Below are 25,289 nucleotides of genomic sequence, written 5' to 3' on the forward strand. Positions count from 1 at the left end.
AAGGCCTTCTCTGCATCAATCAAGATAATCATGTGGTTTTTGTTTTTCGTTCTGTTTATGTGGTGAATTACATTTATAGACTTGCATATGTTGAACCAGCCTTGCATCCCTGGGATGAATCCTACTTGATCATGGTGGATAAGCTTTTTGATGTGCTGTTGCAATCAACTTGCTAGTATTTTATTGAAGATTTTCACATCTATGTTCATCATGAATATTGGCCTGAAGTTTTCTTTTCTTGTTGAGTCTCTGCTGGGTTTTGGTATCAGAATGATGCTGGTCTCATAAAATGATTTGGGAAAGATTCCCTCTTTTTGGATTATTTGGAATAGTTTCAGAAAAAATAGTAACAGTTCCTCTTTGTGTGTCTGGTAGAATTCGGCTGTGAACCCATCTGGACCTGGGCTTTTTTTGTGTGGTAGGCTTTTAATTGCTGCCTCAACTTCAGATCTTGTTATTGGTCTATTCATAGTTTCTACTTCTTCCTGGTTTAGGCTTGGGAGGACACAAGTGTCTAGGAATTTATGTATTTCTTCCAGGTTTACCAGTTTATGTGTATAGAGTTGTTTGTAATATTCTCTGATGATGGTTTGAATTTCTGTGGAATCTGTGGTGATTTCCCCTTTATCGTTCTTTATTGCATCTATTTGGCTATTCTCTCTTTTCTTTTATATTAACCTGGCTAGTGGTCTGTCTATTTCGTTGATCTTTTCAAAAAACCAGCTCTTGGATTTATTGATTTTTTGAAGGGTTTTTTGTGTCTCTATCTCCTTCAGTTCTGCTCTGATCTTAGCTATTTCTTGTCTTCTGCTAGGTTTTGAGTTTTTTATCTTTCTCCTCTAGTTCTTTCTATTTTGGTGATAGGGTGTCAATTTTGGATCTCTCCACTCTTCTCATGTGGGCACTTATTGCTATATATTTTCGTCTAGCGACTGCTTTAAATGTGTTCCAGAGATTCTGGTATGTTTTGTCTTCATTCTCATTGGTTTTGAAGAACTTCTTTATTTCTGCCTTCATTTCATTGTTTATCCAGTCAACATTCAAGAGCCAGTTGTTCACTTTCCATGAAGTTGTGCCGTTCTGAGTTAGTTCCTGAATTCTGAGTTCTAACTTGATTGCACTATGGTCTGAGAGACTGTTTGTTATGATTTCAGTTGTTTTGCATTTGCTGAGAAGTGCTTTACTTCCAATTATGTGGTCAATTTTAGAGTAGGTGTGATGTTGTGCTGAGAAAAATGTATATTCTGTGGATTTGGGGTGGAGAGTTCTGTAAATGTCTATCAGGTTTGCTTGCTCCAGGTCTGAGTTCAAGCCCTGGATATCCTTGTTGATTTTCTGTCTGATTGATCTGTCTAATATTGACAGTGGAGTGTTAAAGTCTCCCACTATTATTGTGTGGGAGTCTAAGTCTCTTTGTAAGTCATTAAGAACGTGCCTTATATATCTGGGTGCTCCTGTATTGGGTCCATATATATTTAGAATCAGTAGGTCTTCTTCTTGTATTAATTTTTTTACCCATTATGTAATGTCCTTCTTTGTCTCTTGTGATCTTTTTTGCTTTAAAGTCTATTTTATCAGAGATAAGAACTGCAACTCCTGCTCTTTTTTGCTCTCCATTTGCTTGGTAAATCTTCCTCCATTCTTTTATTTTGAGCCTTTGTGTATCCTTGCATGTGAGATGGGTTTCCTGGATATAGCACAGTGATGGGTTTTGGTTTTTTATCCAATTTGCCAGTCTGTGTCTTTTGATTGGCGCATTTAGCCCATTTACATTGAGGGTTAATATTGTTATGTCTGAATTTGATATTGCCATTTTGATGCTAGCTAGCTGTTTTACCCATTAGTTGATGCAGATTCTTCATTTTGTTGATGCTCTGTGGCATTTGGTATGTTTTTGGAGTGGCTGGTACTGGTTGTTTCTTTCTATGTGTAGTGCCTCTTTCAGGAGCTCTTGTAAAGCAGGCCTGGTGGTGACAAGATCTCTGAGTACTTCGTTGTTTGCAAAGGGTTTTATTTTTCCTTCACTTATGAAGCTGAGTTTGGCTGGATATGAAATTCTGGGTTGAAAGTTCTTTTCATTAAGGATGTTGAATATTGGCCCCCACTCTCTTCTGGCTTGTAGAGTTTCTGCCGAGAGATCTGCTGTGAGTCTGATTGGCTTCTTTTTGTGGGTGACCCGACCTCTCTCTCTTGCTGCCCTTAGTATTTTCTTCTTTATTTCAACCCTGGTGAATCTGACGATTAAGTGCCTTGGGGTTGCTCTTCTTGCGAAATATTTCGTGGTGTTCTCTGTATTTTTTGGACTTGAATATTGGCCTGCCTTGCTAGGTTGGGGAAATTTTCCTGGATGATATCCTGAAGAGTATTTTCCAGCTTGGATTCATTCTCTTCATCACATTCTGGTACACCTATCAAACGTAGGTCAGGTCTCTTCACATAGTCCCATATTTCTTGGAGACTTTGTTCATTCCTTTTTGCACTTTTTTCTCTAATCTTGCCTTCTCATTTTATTTCATTGATTTGATCTTCGACTTCTGATATTCTTTCTTCTGCTTGGTCAATTCGGCTGTTGAAACTTGTGCATGCTTTGCAAAGTTCTCGTGTTGTGTTTTTCATCTCTTTCACCTCATTCATATTCCACTCTAAGTTATCCATTCTTGTTATCATTTCCTCAAATCTTTTTTCAAATATTTTTTCAAGGTTCTTAGTTTCTTTGCATTGATTTAGAACATGTTCTTTTAGCTCACTGAAGTTTCTCATTATCCACCTTCTGAAGTCTGATTCCATCATTTTGTCACACTCATTCTCTGTCCAGCTTTGTTCCCTTTCTGGTGAGTAGTTTTGGTTCTTTGTAGGAGGTGAGGTGTTTTGGTTTCGGGTGTTTTCCTTCTTTTTGCGCTGGTTTCTTCCCATCTTTGTGAATTTATCCACCTGTTGTCTTAGTATTTGCTGACTTTTCCATTGGGTCTCTGAGTGGACGCCCAGATTGTTGATGATGAAGTATTTTTGTTACTTAGTTTTTTTTCTAACAGTCTAGCCCCTCTGCTGTAGGACTGCTGAGGTCCACTCCATGCCCTGCTTGTCTGGGGTACACCTGTAGCAGCTGCAGAACAGTGAGGTATGCTACCAGTTTCTTCTTCTGCTATCTTTGTCCCCGAATGATGCCTGCCAAATGTCAGTCTGATCAGTCCTTTTTGAGATGACTCTTTGGCTATACAGGGGTCAGGAAGCTGCTTGAGGAGATGGTCTGTACTTTATAGGAGCTCAAGTGCTGAGTTGTGAGCTCTGTTTTTCATTCAGGGCTGTTAAGCAGGTGCGTTTAAGTCTGCTGCAGCAGAACTTATAAAACCCCTTTTTTTCTCAGATGCTCTGTCATGGGGAGTTAGGGCTTTCTTTGTGAGTATCTATTGCACTGTCCTGCCCAGCTAGGAGGCAGTCTAGTCACTATTTGCCTGCCAAGGCTCTGCCCTGCTACCACGGTGTCCACCCTGTTGCCATGGGCTCTGCCCTGCTGCTGTTGGCTCCACCCTGCAGTTGTGAGCTTTGCCCTGTTGGTGGAGTCTCTCTGTTATGACGGGTTGCCTCGGCAATGGCAGGCTGCATTAGCAATGGGAGTGTACCTCAGTACTGGCAGAATGCCTTTGTAATGGTGGATGCCACTCCCCCACCGAGCTGCACTGTCCTGGATTCAGCTGTGCCCGCAGTGAAACTTTCAACCCCGAGCATTTCAAATCGCCATTTTGTTTTTCCCTGTGGGGGTGGGACCTGCCGTGCCTGATCACCTGGCTCCCTGCCTCAGAGCCCTCTTTTTTTTTTTAAGTTGAATGGTTGACTCTGTCCCAGGTGTTTCAGTCACCTGCTGATAGAGCACCAGGATCTGTGTGATTTCTTGTGCAGCGACCCACTGTGCCAGCCCAAGTGTCACTTCCCAGGAATTTCCTGGTCTGGCTCACTGTCAAAGTTTCGTTTGATCAGATGGATATGCTCATGTGCCCTCCCAAATCTCAGATTGCCGGTTTAAAAGGGCATCCAGACCAGTGCATTTTGTGCAGAGTGCCGCTGCACTGCGGCACCAGCCAAAATGGCTGCGCCAGCCAAAAGGGCTGTGCTGGCATCCTGTGTCTCTCCTGCACCTGGGAATTTCCCTGTTCTGTGGGCAACAAAGATCCATCTGGAAATGCGGCTTGGACTCTCTGTCTGTGCCTTCACTGAGAGTTGCAATCTTGAGTTGCTCCTACCGTCCCATCTTTTTCCCTGAGCCCTTTTTTTTAAATAAGTTGAATGGTTGACTCTCTCCCAGGTGTTCCAGTCGCCTGCTGAAAGGGCACTGGTATCTGTGTGGTTTCCCATGCAGTGACCCACTGTGCCAGCTGAAACAACGTCACTGCCCGGGAATCTCCTAGCCTGCTTTTGTTTCAGTCCTGTTTAATCAGATGAATGTGCTAATCTGCCTTCCCGGATCGCTAATTGCCAGTTTAACAGGGCAACCAGAACAGTGTATTTTGTAGGGAGAGCTGCTGTGCTGTGGCGCCGTCCAAAACAGCCACACCGGCCAAAACAGCTGCACTGGCCAAAACAGCTGCACTGGCCAAAACAGCCGCGCTGGCCAAAACAGCCGCGCTGGTGACCTGTGGGGCTCCTCCACCTGGGAATCTCCTGGTCTGTGGGCAATTAAGGTTTATCTGGAAATGCAGCATCCACTCACCCTCTGTGCTTTCACTGGGAACTGCAATTCTGAGCTGGTGCTACAGTGCCATCTTCTCTTCTCCTGCAACTTCAGCCCTTGTTATTTGTCTATTCAGGGTTTTGACTTCTTCCTGATTCAGGCTTGGGAGGGTGCAAGTGTCCAAGAATTTATTCCTTTCTTCCAGGTTTACTGGTTAATGTACATAGAATTGTTTGTAGTAATCTCTGATGGTGGTTTGTATTTCTGTGGAATCAGTGATGATATCCCCTTTATCATTTTTTATTGCATCTATTTTATTTTTCTCTCTTTTCTTTTTTATTAATCTGGTTAGTGGTCTATTTTGTTGATTTTTTCAAAAAACCAGCTCCTTGATTTATTGATTTTTTGAAGGTTTTTTTGTGTCTCTATCTCCTTCAGTTTTGCTCTGATCTTAGTTATTTCTTCTCTTTCACTGCCTTTTGAGTTTTTTTTGTTTTTGCTCCTCAGCTTTTTTCAATTTGGACAGAAAGGTGTAGATTTCAGATTTTTTCTTGCTTTTCATGTGCACATTTATTGCTATAAATTTTCCTGTAGACATTGCTTTAAATGTGTCCCAGAGATTCTGGTATGTTGTGCCTTTGCTCTCGTTGGTTTCAAAGAACATCTTTATTTCCACCTTTGTTTCATTGTTTATTCAGTCAACATTCAAGCACCAATTGTTCAGTTTCCATGAAGTTGTGGGGTTCTGAGTTAGTTTTTGAATTCTGAGTTCTAATTTAATTGCACTGTGGTCTGAGAGACTGTTTGTTATGATTTCCATTATTTTGCATTTGCTGAGGAGTGATTTGCTTCCAATTATGTGGTCAATTTTAGAGTAGGTGTGATGTGGTGCTGAAAAGAATGTATACTTTAAGGATTTGTGGTGCAGAGTTCTGTAAATGTCTATTAGGTTTGCTTGGTCTAGGTCTGAGTTCAAGTTCTGGATAGCCTCGTTGATCTGTCTAATATTGACAATGGGGTGTTAAACTCTCCCACTATTATTGTGTGGGAATCTAAGTCTCTTTGTAGGTCATTAAGAACTTGCTTTACTTCTCTGGGTGCTCCTGTATTGGGCGCATATATATTTAGGATCGTTAGATCTTCTTGTAGCATTGATCCTTTTACCATTATGTAATGCCCTTCTTTGTCTCTTTTGATCTTTATTGGTTTAAAGTCTATTTTATCAGAGACTAGGATTTCAATTCCTGCTTTTTTTTTTTTCTCTCCATTTGCTTGGTAGATCTTCCTCCATCCCTTTATTTTGAGCCTATGTGTATCTTTGCATGTGAGATAGGTTTCCTGGATACAGCACACCAATGGGTTTTGACTTATTGTCGGATTTGCCAGTCTGTGTCTTTTGATTGGGGCATTTAGCCTATTTACATTTAAGGTTGATATTATTATGTGTGAATTTGATCCTCCCATTTTGATGCTAGCTGGTTGTTTTGCCCGTTAGTTGATGCAGTTTCTTCATTGTGTCAATGGTCTTTACCATTTGGTATGTTTTTGGAGTGGCTGGTACTGGTTGTTCCTTTCTATGTTTAGTGCCTCTTTCAGGAGCTCTTGTAAAGCAGCCCTGGTGGTGATGAAATCTTTGAGCAATTTGCTTGCTTATAAAGGATTTTATTTCTTCTCTGCTTATAAAGCTTAGTTTGGCTGGATATAAAATTCTGGGTTGAAAATTCTTTTCTTTAAGGATGTTGAATATTGGCCCCCACTCTATTCTGGCTTGTATGGTTTCTGCTGAGACATCCACTGTGAGTCTGATGGGCTTCCCTTTGTGAGTAACCTGACCCTTTCTCTCTGGCTGCCCTTAGCATTTTTTTCCTTCATTTCAACCCTGGTGAGTCTGATGATTATGTGCCTTGGGGTTGCTCTTCTTGCAGAATATCTTTGTGGTGTTCTCTGTATCTCCTGGGCTTGAACGGTGGCCTGCCTTGCTAGGTTGGGAAAGTTCTCCTGGATAATATCCTGAAGAGTATTTTCCAGCTTGGATTCATTCTCTCTGTCTCATTCTGGTACACCTATCAAATGTAGATTAGGTCTTTTCACATAATCCCATATTTTTTGGAGGCATTGTTCATTTGTTTTTACTCTTTTTTCTTTAATCTTTCCTTCTCATTTTATTTCATTGAGTTGATGTTCAATCGCTGATATCCTTTCTTCTACTTGGTCGATTCAGCTATTAAAACTTGTGTACACTTCGTGAAGTTCCCTTGTTGTGTTTTTCACCTCCATCAATTCATTTATATTCCTCTCTGTTTATTCTCATTAGCATTTTGTTAAACCTTTTTTTCAAGGTTCTTAGTTTCTTTGTATCAGGTTAGAGCGTGATCTTTCAGCTCAGAGAAGTTTGTTATTACCCACCTTCTGAAGCCTGTTTCTGTCAATTCATCAGACTCATTCTCCATCCAGGCTATTTTCCTTTGCTGGTGAGAAGTTGTGATCTGTTGCAGGAGAAGAGGCATTCCAGTTTTAGGTATTTTCATCCTTTTTGCACTAGTTTCTTTCCATCATTGTGGATTTATCTACCTGTGGTCTTTGTTGTTGGTGTCTTTCAGATGGGGTCTCTGAGTGGACATCCCTTTTGTTGCTATGAAATTATTTCTTTCTGTTTCTTAGTTTTCCTTCTAACAGTCAGGCCCCTCTCCTCTAGAACTGCTGGAGGTCCCCTCTAGACCCTGCTTGCTTGGGGATCACCTTCAGCAGCTGCAGAACAGTGAGAGTTGCTGTCAGTATCTTATTCTGTTGTCTTTGCCCAAGAAGGATACCTGCCAGATGTCAGCCTGAGCTCTCCCTTATGAGGTGTCTCTTTGGTTATATGGAGTTTGGGGAGCTGCTTGAGGAGAGAGTCTGTCCCTTATAGGAACTCAGGTGCTGAGCTGTGAGCCCCATTGTTCTGTTCAGAGCTGCTTGGCAGGTACATTTAAGTCTGCTGCAGCAGAACTCATAACTGCCTTTTTTCCCCAGATGCTCTGTCCTGGGAAGGTGGGGATTTATTTATAAGTACCTTTCATTGTGCTGCCTTTTTTCAGAGATGCCCTGCCCAGCAAGGAGGTAGCCTAGTCACAGTCTGCCAGCAGAGGCATTGCTGAGCTGCTGTGGGCTCTGCCCCACTGCTGTGTGAACTTCCTTGTAGTTTTGTTTATGGAGGTATAGTTAGAACTGCCTCAGTAATGGTGGTCTGCCTCAGTAATGATGGACTGTCTGTGTAGTGGCAGACTGCCTCGGTAATGGTGGACCGCCTTGGTAATGGCATACTGCCTTGGTAATGGTGGACCGCCTTGGTAATGGCATACTGCCTCGGTAATGGTGGACTGCCTCAGTTATGGTGGACTGTATCTGTAATGGTGGACTGCCTTGGTAATGGCACACACTTTTCTCCCCACAGAGCTGGACCATCCCGGGTTCAGCTGTGCTTGCTGTGAAACTCTCAATCCAGAGTGCTTCAGATTGCTGGTCTTTGTGGGAGTAGGACCCGCCAAGCTACATCACCTGGCTCCCTGTTTCAGCCCCCCTTTTTTTTTCAATTGAATGGGTGACTCTGTCTCCCAGGCGTTCCAGTTGCCAGTTGAAACAGTGCCCAGATTTGTGTTTTTGTGTGGAGATCTGCTGCACTGGCTGAAACAGCCATGCTGGAGACTCGTGGTGCTTTTCCATCTGGGAATCTCCTGGTCTGTGGGCAGTAAAAATTTGTTTGGAAATGCGGTGATCACTCATCCTCTGCATTTTTGCTGGGAACTGCAATCCAGAGCTGTTCCTATTGAGCCATCTTGGATCCTTTTATAAATTTTTTAATTTTATGAATGTGTAATCTGCTATTAATCCCACTCAGTGTATATTTATCTTAAACATTATAGCTTTCAACTCTAAAAGTTCATTTTCAGTCTTCTTGTTTCTTATACATCTCTACTTAATATGTTCAATTTCTCCTCTCACTTTATGGAGTAAACTGTCCTTTTCTGTTGATTATAGTATTGTTGCAAGTTTAGGTCAATTTTGAAGAGTTAATTTATCTCCTCTTTATGGATTGTATTTTACTGTTTCTTTGATGGCCTGGAAAATTTCAGTTGAATTCTAGACATTGTGAATTTTACCTTGTTGGGTGCTAGATATTATTTTTGTGTGTTTAGATATTAATATTTTGTGTTTCTATAACTAGTCTTGAGCTGTGTGCTAGGATGTAATTAGTTATTTGAATACAGTTTGATCCTTTCAGGTTTTCTTTTAAGATGGGTTAGGTGGGAACAGTCAGCATTTATTCCTCTACTAAGGCAAGACTCTGTGTACTCTACCAATGCTCCATGAAATATAAAGTTTTCCCACCTGACTGGTGAAAATAGGCACTGCTCGTAGCCCTGTGTGAGCAGTGGGACTTTCCCATCTCTCTTTAATGTGTTTATGCTCTTATCTACCTTATTTAATATATAAATTAAATCATAACCATTTAATGTCTGCTAATTGTATCACATGTATACTTTCTAGGCCTATTTTTATGAATGGCTTTTTCTCTTCATCATGAATAATATTTTCTTGCCTGACAATTTTTTATTGGATTCCAGCCATTGTGAATTTAACCGTGTTGGGTTTGATAATATTTTATTATTTCTTAAAATATTCTTGAGTTTTGTTCTGGGACACAGTTAAGTTACTTGGACACAGTTTCATTATTTTGAGGCTTCCCTCAAAGCTTTGTTAGGCAGGTGCAAACAAAGTGGGAAGGCTTTAGTCTTAGTTAATTTGAACTTATTATTGAGGAAATATTCATCTGAATATGCTACTACATATGTATTACAAGGTTGTTCCACTCTGGTTGGTGGAAACACAGATGATTCCTGTACTTGGGTGAACTTCATTCCTTCTGTTCTTTTCCACATATTGAGTAATATCCTCACATGTATACACTGATCTGTAATCAGCTAATGACTTCATGAGAATCTTCTGCAGGTCTCTGGAGCTCTCTCTCTCTCTCTCTCTCTCTCTCTCTCTCTCTCTCTCTCTCTCACTCCCTTTTACCCTGAAACTGTCTCCTTTCTGATACTCTTGCCTACATATCTATCTGTGTTAGGGTTCCTAAATTTTCAACTTGGATTTTCTTCAGCTCAGATGAATACCAGTCTCTGCTGGGTTCTGCTTCCTTGTGCTGCAGCTATGCCCTTACTATGCCCCATAGTAAACTTCTAAGATTCCCTTTATTTCCTCACTTTTACATCACTGTCTTGTGTTATCTGTTATCTAGTGTGGAACAACAAATGCTTTGTATATTTTCTCTAAGTTGTTTAATGTGGATGAGCATATCTAGCCAATCTAGCCTTTGACTTTTGCTACCTATGTAAGCATCCACAAATAATGGCATGGTGTTTAAGAGCATGGGCTCTGGTTACTAATTTGAGCATCACTTCTTCTTATTTATGTAACCTCTTCTTAATCTGTACCATGGAGCTAATAATTACATATCTTCACATAATTATGACAGGGAGCCTTTGACCCAATTCCAAAAAATATAATTAGCCTAGTGCCAGGCCCACAGGAAGTACTCAACAAATATCAGCTTTTATTAATAATTAAACACTTGTACATGATTGCTCTAGATATTTTTCAAAAAGCATCTTAATATATTGGTGGGTTTTTAAAATGCCATTACTGGGTCAATATTGGCTATTTTTAATTTTTTCTTGTCTCTTGCCCTTGGATCTTTAAAATCTGTGTCTATTAATAGATGGCAGGCAGCCCTGCATACCTATTGTCACACTTTCACCTGTTGCATTCAGCCAAGCAGAGGCCATGTTAATGCTTCCACTGACTGTGCTGCTGGTTAGGAGGGAAGGGGGCAGGTGGTCCATCAAAGGACAGGGGCTAGAAAATCAAGTGTGAAACTCAGAGTCTTAAGCAAGTTTGTCAACTTGGTCATTGGAAGATAATCCTCTGGTGGTCCCCAGCCCAGGCTGCACATCAGAGTCACCCAGGGGCCCTGCCATTGGGCAGCAATCCCATTCTAGGAAAGTCTGATTCAGAGGTAGGAGGCAGAATCCTAGGGTCTGTGCCCTTTAAGCATCCTAGATGACAGCCAAGTCTGCCTTCTAACAATTCCTCACACCGGGTAGCACCTTGTATCTCTGTCCCCACACCCCATCTCAGGATCACCAGGAGAACTTTAAGAAATAGCAATCCTGAGGCTCCATTCTCAGGGATTCAGATGAACACGTGCTATAGGTGATTCTGAGGAGCAGCTTGAGTTAACATCCACTTATATCAAGCAGTTTCTCAGGCTTTAACTTCCATCAAAATCACCTGGAAAACCTGTTGTCAGAGATTGCAGGGCCACATTCCCAGAGTTTCTAATTCATGCATACCTCTGGAAGACCTGATGATTTGCATTTCAAACAAGCTTCCAGTGATGCTGATGTGCTGGACTGGTGGATGGCACTTTGAAAATTACTGGTCTGGAGTTTTAGAGTTCACACGGCACTTGTGCCTTCATTTTTTCTGTTAACCCTGAAGTCAAACCTGCCAGGAGGCACAATGAGCCCTGACTTACGGGAGCAAGAGATAGAGGCTCAGGTGAAGTCACTTACCCAAACTCTTCAGTGCTTCAGCCAAGGACCTTCTCACACTGACAGGGCAGTGACAGCATCACATAAGGAACTCAGCTTAAAGTGCTAACACTGCAGGTGGCTATGGATGAACTTGGCCCTGTTACCTGTTACCAGATAATCCAGAAATCTGCTTTATTCCAGAAGCTCAAGCTAGGAAATTCTCCAGATTACCATGTTGGTCAATGTGGCTAAATCCTGGCCACCTTCCCGAGGAGTCTGTGCTGCCGCTCCTGGTATGTTTCACCCAAACCCTCCTGGGTCCCTTGAATCCTCTTCTCTGTCCCAGCCCATATTGGAGGCTCATTCATTCTTCATGCAATTAAAAGTATACATTGGGGCCTCACTCTGTGTGCCCTGGTCCAGGAATGTTTGTCCTGTGTACGTCTCTGGAGCCTTCAATGAAGCCAACACTGGCTCCACTCTGAGAGGTGAGAGAATCCCTGCTGTACCCCAGCCTAAGTAGAGGAGGTTGGGGAAGGGAGGACAGGACCCACAGAGATTTCATGCAGCAGTGGACATTTAAATTTAATAATCCTTCTCAGTTTTGAGGTTTATTGGCCATAAGTCTGTGTATTGTTTTTATAAATGTGTGTGTTATGTTGGAGGAGGACGGAGTATGATTTTCCTCAGACTTGCAACCTTGCTGCTGCTCTCTGTCTTTGAAAATGAGGGTGAAATTCATTATTCTCTTTATCCTTATTTGCATCAAAAACCCTGGCCATCCTTATCTCTCACACTGTAATTTTAATATGGCTTTTTGCATCTTCTACTCCAATTCCATCCACTCCTCTCCATCTCCAGGGGCTCTTCCAGGATGTATCTGGAATCTGGAATGCTTGGTTCATCCTCAGCATGTTTCTGTATCCCTTCTCTAACCTTTCTCTTCGCCCACTTGCCCTTATTGAAAACTGGCTCTGCTGGAGGGTACTGCTTTATCTTAGTCCTTTCCAGGGGTGGCTTTCTTTTTTCCTCCCTCAACTCCTATGCCACAGGGCCCAGGGATGGAATAAGGTTTTCCTTGATGCTTCCAGATTATTCTTCCTCCTCCAATTCACTGCTGTAGCTCCAATCCCCACCGCCCTCTAGTGTTCCCTCTTCAGGCAGTCGTTCACTACCTTCCTGTTCCTCCTCTTCATTTCTTGGAGGGTCACTGTCATTTACTCCAATAGAATCCTGTCGCAATCCTTGATGGTTCAATACACACATAAACATTCCTTCTAAGAGAGCAGCCTCTCAGGTCTTTAACTTTCTTCCCTCCAATGACCTTGTAATGATTCCCTAACTTAGCCACTTACTGTCCGATCATTACCAATAACTCCAGCCCCTCCTTAATTCTAGTTTGTAATATCCTAATCTGTAACCTCACCTTCCAACTTCTTTATTCTTATCCCAAGTCAAAAAATCCTTTGATTTATGCAATCTATTAAGTCATCTGCCTTTCGCCATTCTTCACCTCACTAGGGCTCTCATTCCTTTATTACCCAGATGACATTCCAAGGCCTGTTGGAATCACTCCCCCACAGCCACTGTCAACACTTCTGTCCCTTTTACTTTTTTGTCCTTGTGTGGCAAAACCACAGCCCTGGTTGAGTCCAGTCTTATCCCTGCTCTGTGCCAGCACCTGCACAGCATGGCTGATGGAGGTTGGAAAAATACACACACACACACACACACACACACACACACACACACGGTATTACATGTCAATATGCTTTTCCAGTCTCCAGACTTGCATATGCCCCAGTGCTGCCTGGAAACACATTATGCATTTTACTTAGTTCCTTCAGTCCTCTGGGTCCCTAGGTGAGTATCTCACACCTCTCCCTGCTAACCTCCAACACCTCCATGTTGCTTTCAGCTGATGACCTTGTTTCCTATTTCACTTGAAACACAGAAGCAACCAGAAACAAATCCCATGTGCTGCCACCACTCTGCCCATCTGGCAGCATGGCACCCCCACCCTTGGCCTTTCCTACTGTCACTTGGGGTGAGCTGACTATGCCCCATCCAAGTCCTTTTTACTTATGCACTCATCCTGTATTCCCCACCTACTCAGAATGTGTCTGCCTTCAGTAAGTCCCCTCAAGCTCCTGCATCATCACGGTTCCTCTCCAGCGGACCAGTTATACTGGCACGAATCATGCAGCTGTCCCTCCCATCTTCACCGCCCTCTCCATCTCTCTTCCATGTTGCTCTATCCCTAATTATAGCAAAATCCATGGAAAGTGTTATAGAGACCCACTTTCTGTAATTTTTCCTATTCTATTTTAAAGTCACTCCCAAAGTACATGCCAATGTGGCTATAGTCTCCACCACTGCACCTAAATTACCCTTGCTGAGGTCATCAGCAGCCTCCATGTGGCCAGCCAAACCCAGTGCTGTCTGTCTCTGCTCTCCTCTTATTTGACTCATGTGAACACATAAATGATCCAAACTGCAACACTCCTAATAAATGAAAGGAAGCATATTAGTTGTACCTGGACAATAGATATAAATTGGAACTGTTTTAGGAAAGCAGATGTACAGCCATCCTACCTTTAGGCACTTGCTGTTGGATGTAATTGATCACTCTCTCTTCCTTGGGACCTTTCCTCCCTTGGCTCCACTATCTCCACTCTCTGGTTTCCTCTGCTTTGGCTGCTGATTTTGCTTAATCCTCTGTCCTCTGAATTATTGCTTCTCCACCATGAGTGGTTTTGCTCCTCAGGGGGCATTTGGCAATGTCTGGAGATGTCTGGTTGTGTTTGAAGGTGTTGCTACTAGCATCTAGAGGGGAGAGGCTAGAGATGCTGCTAATGCCCAGGACAGTCCCCGTAACACAGAATTATTCAGCTCATAATGTCCACAATGCCAAGATCAAGAAACCCTGCTCAAATAATTAGCATGTGCTGAAGGCCCTTCTCTTTCCTTAATCAATATCTACCTCCTTAGGGATCTTTTCTAGTCTCAGTGGTTTAGTATTTAAAATCCCAAATTAGGCAATAAATTGGGTCGCAAACTTCATTAGTATAAAATGTAGAATTGTGTTATTAGGAGGTTAATAAAACGACCTGGTGAGCACCTGCAGCTGGCCTGTGAGCAATTCTGGGGACTACTTGCGAGACAAATCCATCTGTTCCCTTGCTGCAATGTGGCGCCACCTTGTGGCAGTTGTTTCCTCAGGTTAAATATCTTTGGGGATGCTACTTGACGTGATTAAAGGCTGTATGAGGCCAGCGCATGGTGATAAAGGTATTTATCAAGACAATAATGAATTTAGAAAGGCAGACTTATTTAGAGAAAGAGAGAGATACTTTGCAAGGGAGCAATGGACAATACAGTAGAGGGAAGGCTGTCTGCAAAGAAGCAGGGGTTGGAGGGGAGTTTTATGACTTTAGGTTGCTTAGGCTGAATGCTTGCAGATAGGATGCTTGCATGCAGGTGGGCTGTGGGCTGTGAACTGAGGGCTTGCAACTGGCTGCTTTGGTGCTAGTGAGCCACTGGCAGTTGACCCTATTTCCTGGAATGTTTGCTCCCTTCTGCTGCTGTTACTGTTCCTGCCAGCTGCGCCCATTCTTCATTTTTGATTTGATTCCTTAGGGCTCCACTCAACTAGCTGAAACATCTACAATTTTTCATTAATTTCCAGTGATACTCATAATCTCCCAACTGGTTGTCATTTGTTTCATCAGCAATTCAGGGAAATTAGACCAGAACAATGCTGGAGCTGTGAAGAGTATCCTGAGACATGATCTCTTCTGGCTACCTCTTACTGCATATCAAAGCACTTCAAAACTCACTGGCATAAATCGAAAAATGCACCACCATTTCTCATGTTTCTGCAGGTTGATTTGGCTCATTGCGGTGGTGCACCTTGGGGTCTTATGCACTTGCAGTTTGATGGCAGTAGGACAGCGTCTCCCAAAGGCTCTGCTGGGTGGGATATCCAAGACGCTTTTCCTCCTTACCTGGCTGGTGCTTCAGTGATGCTTGGCCTCTCTCCAGGTGACTTGGGCTGCTCATTATCTGGTAGTCTCAATCACCAGGGTATTTGTGAGTTTTACAAAGTGGTTAGATTCTAAGAGGGAAGAAATAGAAGCAAAAAGACCAGAATATAAAAGAATTCCACCATATTCCACTGATCAGAACAGTCACAGAGTCTGCCTACATGAAATGGGATGGAGAAAGAGGACTCCAGATCTTGAAGGGGGTAAGGCAAGGTCATACCACAGAAGAACATGTGGGATAAAGACATTGTTTCAGCCATCTTTGGAAAATGCTGTCTGCTGCAGGAACCTATTGTGTCTAAGCTCAGCCTCCCAGTTTCCCTCCACATTTCTCACCCAAGCTCCTTTCCTTCAGAAGATACCTTTAGCTAATCTCCTTGTTTCTAGTTTGAAAAGTAGGGCTAAATGCAGAAGGGAAACCAATTACTAAACATGTTACATCAAAATAGTGTGATGGGCAGTGGCAGATTATCACATGGTTTTACTGACCACCCTTGTATTAGCATGCAGCCAATAAAACAGAAACTGCTCTAGGCACTTATCTTAGTTCATTGGGGCTGCTAAAACAAAACACTTCAGTTTGGGTAATTTCTAAATGATAAACATTTACTTCTCACTGTTCTAGAGAAAGTCCAAGATCAAGGTGCCAGCAGATCCAGTGTCCAATGAAGACTTACGCTTTGCTTCCAAGATGGTACCTTCTTGCTGTGTCCTCATATTGGTGAGGGAGCAAAAGGGATGATGTCAGTGTCCTAATCCCTTTTATGAAAGCAGTAATCCCATTTACCTAATCACTGCCTAAAGGCTCTACTTCTTAATATTTTTGCATTGGGGATTAGGACATGAATTTTGGAGGGACACATTAAACTGTAGTAGTGTTTTATGCTGGGACGTCTTTACTGCAGGGAATTTAGGGTGTTGGAAAGAAGATGGGGAAGGCGCCTCTCTTCCAACTCTCTGAATCTTGTCCTGGAGCTGCTAAAGAGGCGCCACCATGGCCAGTACTTAAACCAGAATGGTGTCTTATTTACCTCAGGTAGTCTTATAATGGCAGGTCCTACTGGAGGCAAAGCAAAAGCAAAAACAAAAACAGAACGAAACAAAAACCAGAAAGCAACTAACGCATTTCATTTAAAGGTAGCAAGTTCTTTGGAAAGAAAGTAGTGAAGAGGAACAAGAAAGCTAGGGTAGGGATGCATACCCTCAAATTCCAAAAAGGTGGTGTTGGAGGCAGGAGAGTTTGGGAAGAGTTTGGCCGGCTTCCAGTGATATGGTACAGAGCAGGGTAAGTAAGACCAGGGTAGGCTGGAGCCAATAGGAAAATAATCAGCACAACTTCTTTATGCAGATGACCCTGAGCCTGTGTCTCTGGCTTGGACATCTCCCCAGAATTCCGGACTTGTGTAGCTAAGGGCCCCTTGTGCATAGGTATAGGCCTATGCACCAGCTCTCCTTGCATGCCCACCAGACATCACAAGCCAAGCCTGCCCCAAGCCTCCAACCTGCTCTACTGGCTCTCATCCCCGTCTTCTTAAATGCCACCTCCATCCTTATAGTTGCTCAGAGACCAGAACCCTTGAAATCATCCACTTCTCTCTTATATCCAATTTCTACTCTAAGAGCAAACCCAAGTTTTGCAGGTGAAAGACATTTCTTAAGGACCAACTCCCTCAGGGACAGGGAGGAAGCAGGACTAGAAGAAGCAGCTCTATTGCCATTCAAGCCCAGCAGACATTCTGGAATGGGAACTGTCCATCAGAATATTCCACATCAGGCTCAAATAGCCAGATCTTTGAAGCCCCACATTGCTCAAGCACAGACTGTGGGCAGCCCCAGGAAGGAGGGTGCTGTCTGTGGCAGAAGCTGATCCTGAGAGAGCTGACAGCTGGAGAACGTCTGCTAACCTTGATGCTCCAGTGACTAGGCAGGGAGCTCTCCCTTGAAGAGGGTGTGGGCAGTGGGTACCTCACCTGTTGTTCACAACAGGCAAGCTGCTGCTTTAGGGCCTGTGCATCTGCTCTTTTCTCTGCCCAAAATGCACTTCTCCTAGTGTTCACATGATTTTTCTCCCTCATCTCCTTTTAGTCTTTGCTTAAATATCACCTTCTAGGGAGGCCTTCTCACATGACCTCTTTGAGATTTGGGAGTGTGCACCCCACCCTAGCCTTCTTACTCCTCTCCACTCCTTTCTTCTCAAAGCCCTTGTTATTTTCAAATGAAACACATTAGTTATTTTCTAGTTTTAATTTTACTTTTTTGTTTACTTCCTATCCATACCCACGTAATCTCTGGAAGGAATGTTTCTTTTTTTTTATTGTACTTTAAGTTCCAGGATACATGTGCAGATCTTGCAGGATTGTTGCACAGGTACACACATGCCATGGTGGTTTGCTGTCTCCATTCCCCTGTCACCTACATAGGGCATTTCTCCCAGTGTTATCCCTCCCCAACCTCCCTGCCCCCTGCCGTCCCTCCCCTAGCTCCCCACCCCCCATTCTACCCCAGTGTGTGATGTTCCCCTCCCTGTGCCCATGTGTTCTCATTATTCAACACTGCAATGTTTCTTTTTGTGTATTTCTAGCACCTATGATAGTACTTGGCACATAGCAGGTGTTCAAAGGCATTTGTTGATTATATGCTCAAAGGGCATGGAGTCTTAGAAGTTTGAGAACACAGTTCTAAGCACAGCTGTTGAGAGACTGTGGATGATGCTAATGTCTGTATTCCCAGTAGGTGGGGCAATTTTCAAACTGACCTGGAATCCTTGCGATTTGGGGATGGTCACCAGACATGAGGCTCTGTGGAGAGAGCTGTGCTGGTGTTCAGAGAGGAGAATGGCATCCTGGGGAACTCGGCCCCAGAGCTTTCCTGTCCCAATCTCTTCCCAGCTGCTGGTGAGGAAAACAATCTGAGCCCCTATCCTGTGCTGAGGACCTTGCTGCCAGTTTCCATATGCTACAAGGTCACATCTGTGCTAATGTGTTGAGACAGGGGTCGTCACCATTTTACAGATGAGAAAGTTGGAATTCAGAGAGGTTTAGTAATCTGCTCAAGGTCATAGGACCCATAAGAATCAGATCCCAGCCAGGCACACCTGTAATTCTAGCATTTTGGATGGCCAAGGCTAACAGATCACCTGAGGTCAGGAGTTCAAGACCAGCCTGATCAATGTGGAGAAGCTCCATCTCTATAAAAAAAAAATTAGCTGCGCATGGTGGTGCATGGCTGTAATCCCAGCCACTGGGGAGGCTGAGGCAGGAGAAGCACTTAAACCTGGGAGGCAAAAGTTGTATTGAGCCGAGATAGAGCCATTGCATTCTTCCCTGGGCAAAGGAAAAAAAAAAGAATCAAAACCAGAGTTCAAATCCAGTTGGAAGTGCCTGATTCCAAGGCCCCATTTCTTGCAGAGCCCTTTGGATGCTCCAGTACCCACCAGGGAATGCGGAGGCAGGGCTGCTGAAGCCTGGGCCTGAACGTAGAAGAGAGTAACAGCACAGTATGGGAAGTGCCTTAACAGAAGGAGAGCCGAGCACACAGGGCACAGCAAGCTGAGGAGGTGGGCAATGTCCCTTCCTTTGAGTCTGTGGCCTTACCCAGCTGGTTCATTTTGGACCCTGCAGTAGAGGCCAGCCTGCCTATGCAACATCAAAACTTGAGATCACATGCAACACTGATTGTAATTTGGATATCCTAGAGTATTGAGCCCTTCTGGAGATGGGTGGGGTGGAGAGCTCATTCTAGTTTTGAACTCTACTTCTCGAAGTGCTTCCATGTATGTATCATCTCCATGTCATTGGCATGTCATTGCAGGCTGGCCTGCCTCCATTTTCTCTAATTGAAAAGAAACAAAGACTTGCATGATATTTGAGACATAAAATCTGGGGTGAATATTGGGTGGGAAAATCTGATATCAGGTTCTCCAACAAACTTGGATCCAGATGACCCCCACAAGGAGTCAGATGCAACCTTGTAGCATATAGAAAATGGCAGCAAGGTCCTTGTGTGGACCATGCCATCTAAACTAAGACAAGTCTTCAGAGGGGCTAAGTGACATCTGTCTCCAAAGTTTCACAGCTAATGTGTGGCTAAATCTTGACTCCACCCTTTCAGGTTTTACCATAATCACAAAAAAAGGTTGAAATAAGAAAAGGTATCTCTGGGCAATTGCCTCTTTCTGTTCCTTGCTTTACCTACTGATGTTCTAGGCTCACCCTCTGGTCTGAAATCCTCATTGAACTGACAGATCCCACAAGGCCTAAATGGTTTTTGCACGGGGTTGATGAGGCTCTCCCACTACCTGTCCTACTGTCTGAGTCACCTCCTGGGTAGGGTGCCCAGGGTCATTCTGATGCTGCCTGATTTTATTTCCAGCAACTTTTGAAACTTGGTATCCATGGCAGAAGCTTAAATGTCATGTTCCAGGTACTTTTATTTCCAGATTCCCCAGTGGCATCAAGGAAATCCACACCTCTGGACAGCTCCACTAAAGCTTAGTTCTCATTGTCGAATCTAGCTCCTGGGTCATGGGAGGCATTCAGGAAATATTTGAGTGTAAGAGTAAGTTGCTTTATCTCTAGAAGTTCCTTCCAAGGGCTCTGAAGCAGGCTGTGGAGTTCTGCTGGCTGACAACAGTTCTTAGGTGGCTCCAAAACCTGTGGTCTACCTCCATCCTTAGTGTCACTGCCATTGTCCCACAAATATCATTTGAGCCTAACCCCTGGAATAATGATCAGTCTTTACATAGATACCCATTGTGCTTTACAGTCATAGTAATTCTGAGTGGACCTTAAATAAAAAGAATTCCATGTCAGGTCTCACCAGCCTATGGGTTACAGATGGCATTACCTTTCAGCCCTGTACAGTGCCCCCTCTTTGAGTATGGACCTAGACTCACAATGAGTCCACTCCTGCTGTTCCTCTGCTTTTGCTGAGGCTGCTGCTGCTGCTGCTCTGCAGAGACTCGCCAGCTATGGGGCCAGAGGCCCATGAGTCTTCACATCACCACCTTGCATGGTGGCCAGAGTGTAGTTGGAAAGGGATGCTTAGATGGGAGGCCAATGGGAGCTGCTCCAGGATGCAAATTCAAGTTACAGCTATCATAGTAAAGTCAAAATCCCTTCTTTGATTTAATAACTGAGATGCTGTCACTGGATTAACCTCACCAAGCCTTGTTTTGTCTTCATTTAGAGTGATTTCTCTTGGAAGTCTCTTTGGATCCTTCTGGAGAAGGCTTTTAGTGAGTCCACAGATAGCTGGACCAGGCATGTCCAGAAGTAATCTGATTCTCACATTTGAGTTGGCCAGTGTTCCCAGCTGTATCCCCATTTTGTGTCTATATAAGTTACTGAAGCCCACAAGGATATTAGGTGGTTCCTGATGGCTCCTTAGTTTACTTTATGACTATGCCCTGCGTGTGTGTGTGCGTGTGTGTGTGTGTGTGTGTGTGTCAGAATGGGTGGATTGTACACTTTACCTGTGAGGATTCTTAATTTACTTTGTGACTATGCTGTGTGTGTGTGTGTGTGTGTGTGTGTGTGTGTAGAGTGTCAGAATGGTTAGATTGTATTATTTGCCTATGAAGACTCCTTCTCTTCTGCTCTTGCTATGGCTTCTCTTCCCCATTGATGGGCTGTAGTTTCCTGTCCTTTTGACTTTGGGCTTAGTCATGTGACATTTTTGCCAAGGGAATGTGGGCAGAAGTGGCTGGGAGCCAGTCCCAAGCTAAGGCCTTGGGAACCATGGCAAGCCTATGCCAGCCCTCTTGGAACTCCTTCCCTTGGCCCTGAAGAAAGAATAACCTGGACTGTACCTTTAGCCCACATCCTAGGATACAAACATGGAGAATAGTGAACTTGACTCAAAGGCTGAAGGACAGCTGAGCCCAGATGAGGTCAATTGAACTGCAGCCACCCGTAGATCTGAGAGTGAAATAAACAAGTATAAGTCTCTAACGTTTGGGGTTTGTTATGTAGCATTATGGTAGCAGAAACCTAAATATAATGGACCAGTGACAGCACAGAATGGTAAAATGGAGTAATGGCTGCTTATATCACAACCTTCATCTCTGTTGATGAAGACTAAAATCAGAGTGGCAGTTACTGAGAGTTGGGAGTCATTGAGTTGCATCATGGTTGTTTAGAATCATTGACAGTTTGAGCTCTAAGTGATTACAGAGATGAGCAACTCCAGGTTCCTCAGCTACAGGTAAATAAACCAAAGCACAGAGAAGTAAAGTGACTTCTATAGGGTTTCATTCTTGTTTCCTAAGTTGGGATTTGGGGAAATAGTGCAGAGAGATTAACAGCAATGATATGGAACAATGTAAGCCTCAGCTTCCCATCCCTGAGGCCGCCTTCATCTTCCAGGAAAATGTCTCTGTGTGCAGCCTTGCCCTCTGCACACAGTATGTATGGCCACCTGAATAAGTTTCTTTCATAGCAACTCATGGATTAAGATGGGTTCTAGAGTAGTGCTTCTAAAAACTCCATGTATAAATCATCTAGGAGTCATATTAAAAATGCATGCAGATTCTGATTCAGTAGGTCTGGGGTGGGGCTTGACATTCTGCACTTCTAACACAGGGACCACGCTTTACATAACAATGTATTAGATCATTCCAGTTGGAAACATGTATGAATGATGGAATGAACAGATATAATTATCTGGGTAAGATAAGTGAGGTACTGGTACATATTAAATTGAAGTGAATTTCTTCTCAAAATAATAGTTTCACATTGACTTTTACTGCCCCCAAATTCTTCCTTTTTGAATGGTTTCAAAATGAACTGAGCCAGCCAGGTTAAGTCCCTGGTTTGTTGTGTGATTAGAAGATTTGGTCCAGCTTTCTGCTCCTTTTAATTCTTTAAATATGCAATATCCTTCTAGAAACTTGTCTCTCAGGGTCCCCTTGAGCCACCTGTCTTACTATCCTCCACTCAGGATATTTCCTGGGTCAAGGAAAGAATCAGGGACTAGGAAAAGTGGAAAGTTTGCCTGACAGTGATAAACTTTTTGCACTCCTATTTGTTCAACTCTAAAATGTGGATAGTGCTGGGGCTTCTAATCAGAATCTAACCAAGATTCAGGCATTTCTACCTACATATGACCAAGTAGTAGGGTGAGTTCACTAGAAGGCTATTTTCAGGAGAGCAGTCAGTTAAATTGAAGAAAACACATGGGTTGGGGAGGTCACCTCATTAGCAATAGCAATGTTTTTGAATCAGAGGAGTGATTTTGAACATGCTGTATACAGTTTTTCACTTAGTTTTATCTCTGGGTCAGCCCTTGTTGTCCCATATTAGAGTCATTTAGCGAAGAAAAGGCGGGTGTCTTTAGGAAAAGAGCCATTTATTCAAATGTTCTGTTTGACATTAGGGCACTGGCAAGACCACAGAATCAACAGATATTTAAAAACAGCCTGGGTGCAATGGCTCATGCCTGTAATCCCAGCACTTTGGGAGTCTGAGGCAGGTGGATTGCCTGAGCTCAGGGGTTTGAGACCGGCCTGGGCAACACAGTGAAACCCTGTCTCTACTAAAATACAAAAAATTAGCTGGGCATGGCAGTGTGCACCTGTAATCCCAGTTACTCAGGAGGCTGAGACAGGAGAATCAAACAAAACAAAACAAAACACCAACACACAAAATAAAACAAGAGTGTGGTAAAAAAATGCTCTCAATAATTTGAAAGCCTAAATGAAAGAGGCCAGTACATAACAAAGAAATGGAAATGGCATTCTAGAGTCTCCTTTTCCTAAAAGCCCTAGACGGGGATAATTTTGCAGATGATTATTATCAAGCTTTCAACAACAACACAAATTGTTTCAGAAAGAAAAGAACAAAAGTTGCTCGACTTACTGTATGAGGTGAGTATAATTTTGATTTCAGAACCAGAAAAAGGTAATAGTTATAGACAATATAGTACCATTTCACTTATGGACGTGACTAAAGATGTTCTAAATAAAGTGTCTGCTCTTCAAATCTAACAGTGTATTAAAAGTATTCTTGTGATCCTGTAGGATTTGTATTTACCCTACAAATACGAGGAAGGTTTGGCATTTAGAAAATTGGTCCCTAATTCATTACATTAATAAATAAGTAAAAAGCCATATGGTTATCTCCATAGATGCATAAAAAGCATTTGATAATATTTAACATCTATTTATGACAATTTTTTAAAATTAGGACTAGTAGTAAAAAAGTATTTCTTCAACCTGTGAAAGGCTATAGATCACAAATATATATCAAGCATAAAATCTAACAGAGAAAATTTAAATTTATTCTCTTCAAGATCAGTAACAAGACAGAAGTTCTCATTACTATTTAATGTTGTAATGGAGATCCTGGAAAATACTTTGGAATAAAGAGGACTGAGAGATGTAAACACTGGAAAGAAAGATATAAAATGATCATAGTTTGCAGATTATATTATCAGAACAAAGAAAGATTAACTATTAGAACTAATAAGAGTTCAGTTATTTAGAACTAATAAGGTTGTTAGAAACAAGGTAACTTAGAAACACCAGCAACATTTCTCTCTGTCAGCAGTAACCAACTAGAATACATGATAAAGAAATACTACTCATAATGGTAATAAATACTGCATATATCTAGGGATTAACAACCAAAAATACACAAAACCTATATGAACACATTAAAAAATCTTACATAGATTTTCTGATATAAAAATGATATAGAAGAGAATCTGAACAAATGGAAATGTTGCAGGAGAATTTATCCCAGGACTGCCATGGATACCAAAATCTGAGAATGCTCAAGGCCCTTATATAAAGTGGCATGGTATTTGCATGTAACCTATGCACATCCTCCTATGTACTTGAAATCATCTCTAGATTACTTATAATACCTAATATAGTATAAATGCTATGTAAATAGTTGTTATATTGTATTGTTTAGGGAATAGTGACAAGAATAAAAAACACATACTTGTTCAGTACTGATGCAGCCATTCTTTTTTTCCCAAATACTTTTTCATCCACAGTTAGTTGAATCCATGGATGCGAAACCCATGAGTACAGATGGCCAACTGTATTATCAAGTGCTCATATTACTCCCAAATTAATTTATAAGTTCAATATGATCCCAGTACAAATTCCAGTTGAGTTTTTAAAGAAACTCAATAAACTTATTCTAAAGGTCTCCAAAAAGCTCAGTCAATTTTGGAAAGGAAGAGTAGGTAGAGAGACATATTCATTAAATCAATTCATTTATTTATTTCAGAATATTGTTTATTTTTTTAAACATTGTCCAAAATCTTATTGTACTTAAATCTTGTGAATAGTTTAGAAATTCTATTGTTGAATTAAGCACATTTGTTATTACACTTTGTTTTTCAAATATTTTATGTGACTTGCTTTGAAACATCCTTAAGAATAGAGAAAATCTAAATTTTTAGGAATTATCTGAAGCCATAAAGGCCTTTATGTACTTTATATGTACATAGACATATTGTTTTATGGATATTTATTTTCTGGCCAGTATAATAGACAACTTTTGATTAAAGCTGGGGAGTCTCTGATTTATAAGATGACCACTGTTTGATTTATTTGGAGAAAAACAAGAAGAAATTAAAAATTTAAATCACCAATTAGGTGATATACTAAAGAATTTCTCAGTTTGGATCTACCTATCCTGATAATTCTTCTCTTCTTTAGCCTAAATATCTTATTTGCATGCAAAATTAACAAAACAATCAATATGCCAAACCAACTCTAGCAGTTTACTATAATGCATTCATTATGTTTTCTTTTTTTAAAACTTCATTTTGAAATAATAGTTACTGAAAATGTTGAATGAACAGTGGCGTTCTCGGTGAATATACCATTCACCCAGATTTCTCTAATGTTAAAAACTTAACCATAGTATAGTGATCTAACCCAGGAAATTAATACTGGTACAATAGTATTCGTTAAACTACAGAATGTGTTTGAATTTCACCAGTTTTTCTTCCTAATGTATTTTTTCTGTTTCAGGATCCAATCAA

At 42.0% G+C, this 25,289-nt stretch overlaps 1 long non-coding RNA gene across 1 annotated transcript; it reads left to right on the forward strand.

Moving 5' to 3' along the window:
- The first annotated feature begins 13,262 nt into the window (after positions 1-13,262).
- On the forward strand, positions 13,263-23,441 carry LOC118147249 (uncharacterized). The gene is made up of 3 exons (XR_004733448.3): positions 13,263-15,285; positions 15,913-16,008; positions 18,695-23,441. It is a non-coding gene; the product is annotated as an uncharacterized LOC118147249 (long non-coding RNA).
- Positions 23,442-25,289: the final 1,848 nt, after the last annotated feature.

Source organism: Callithrix jacchus, chromosome 14 (assembly GCF_049354715.1).
Source record: "Callithrix jacchus isolate 240 chromosome 14, calJac240_pri, whole genome shotgun sequence".
In the NCBI taxonomy this organism is placed as follows: Eukaryota; Metazoa; Chordata; class Mammalia; order Primates; family Cebidae; genus Callithrix; species Callithrix jacchus.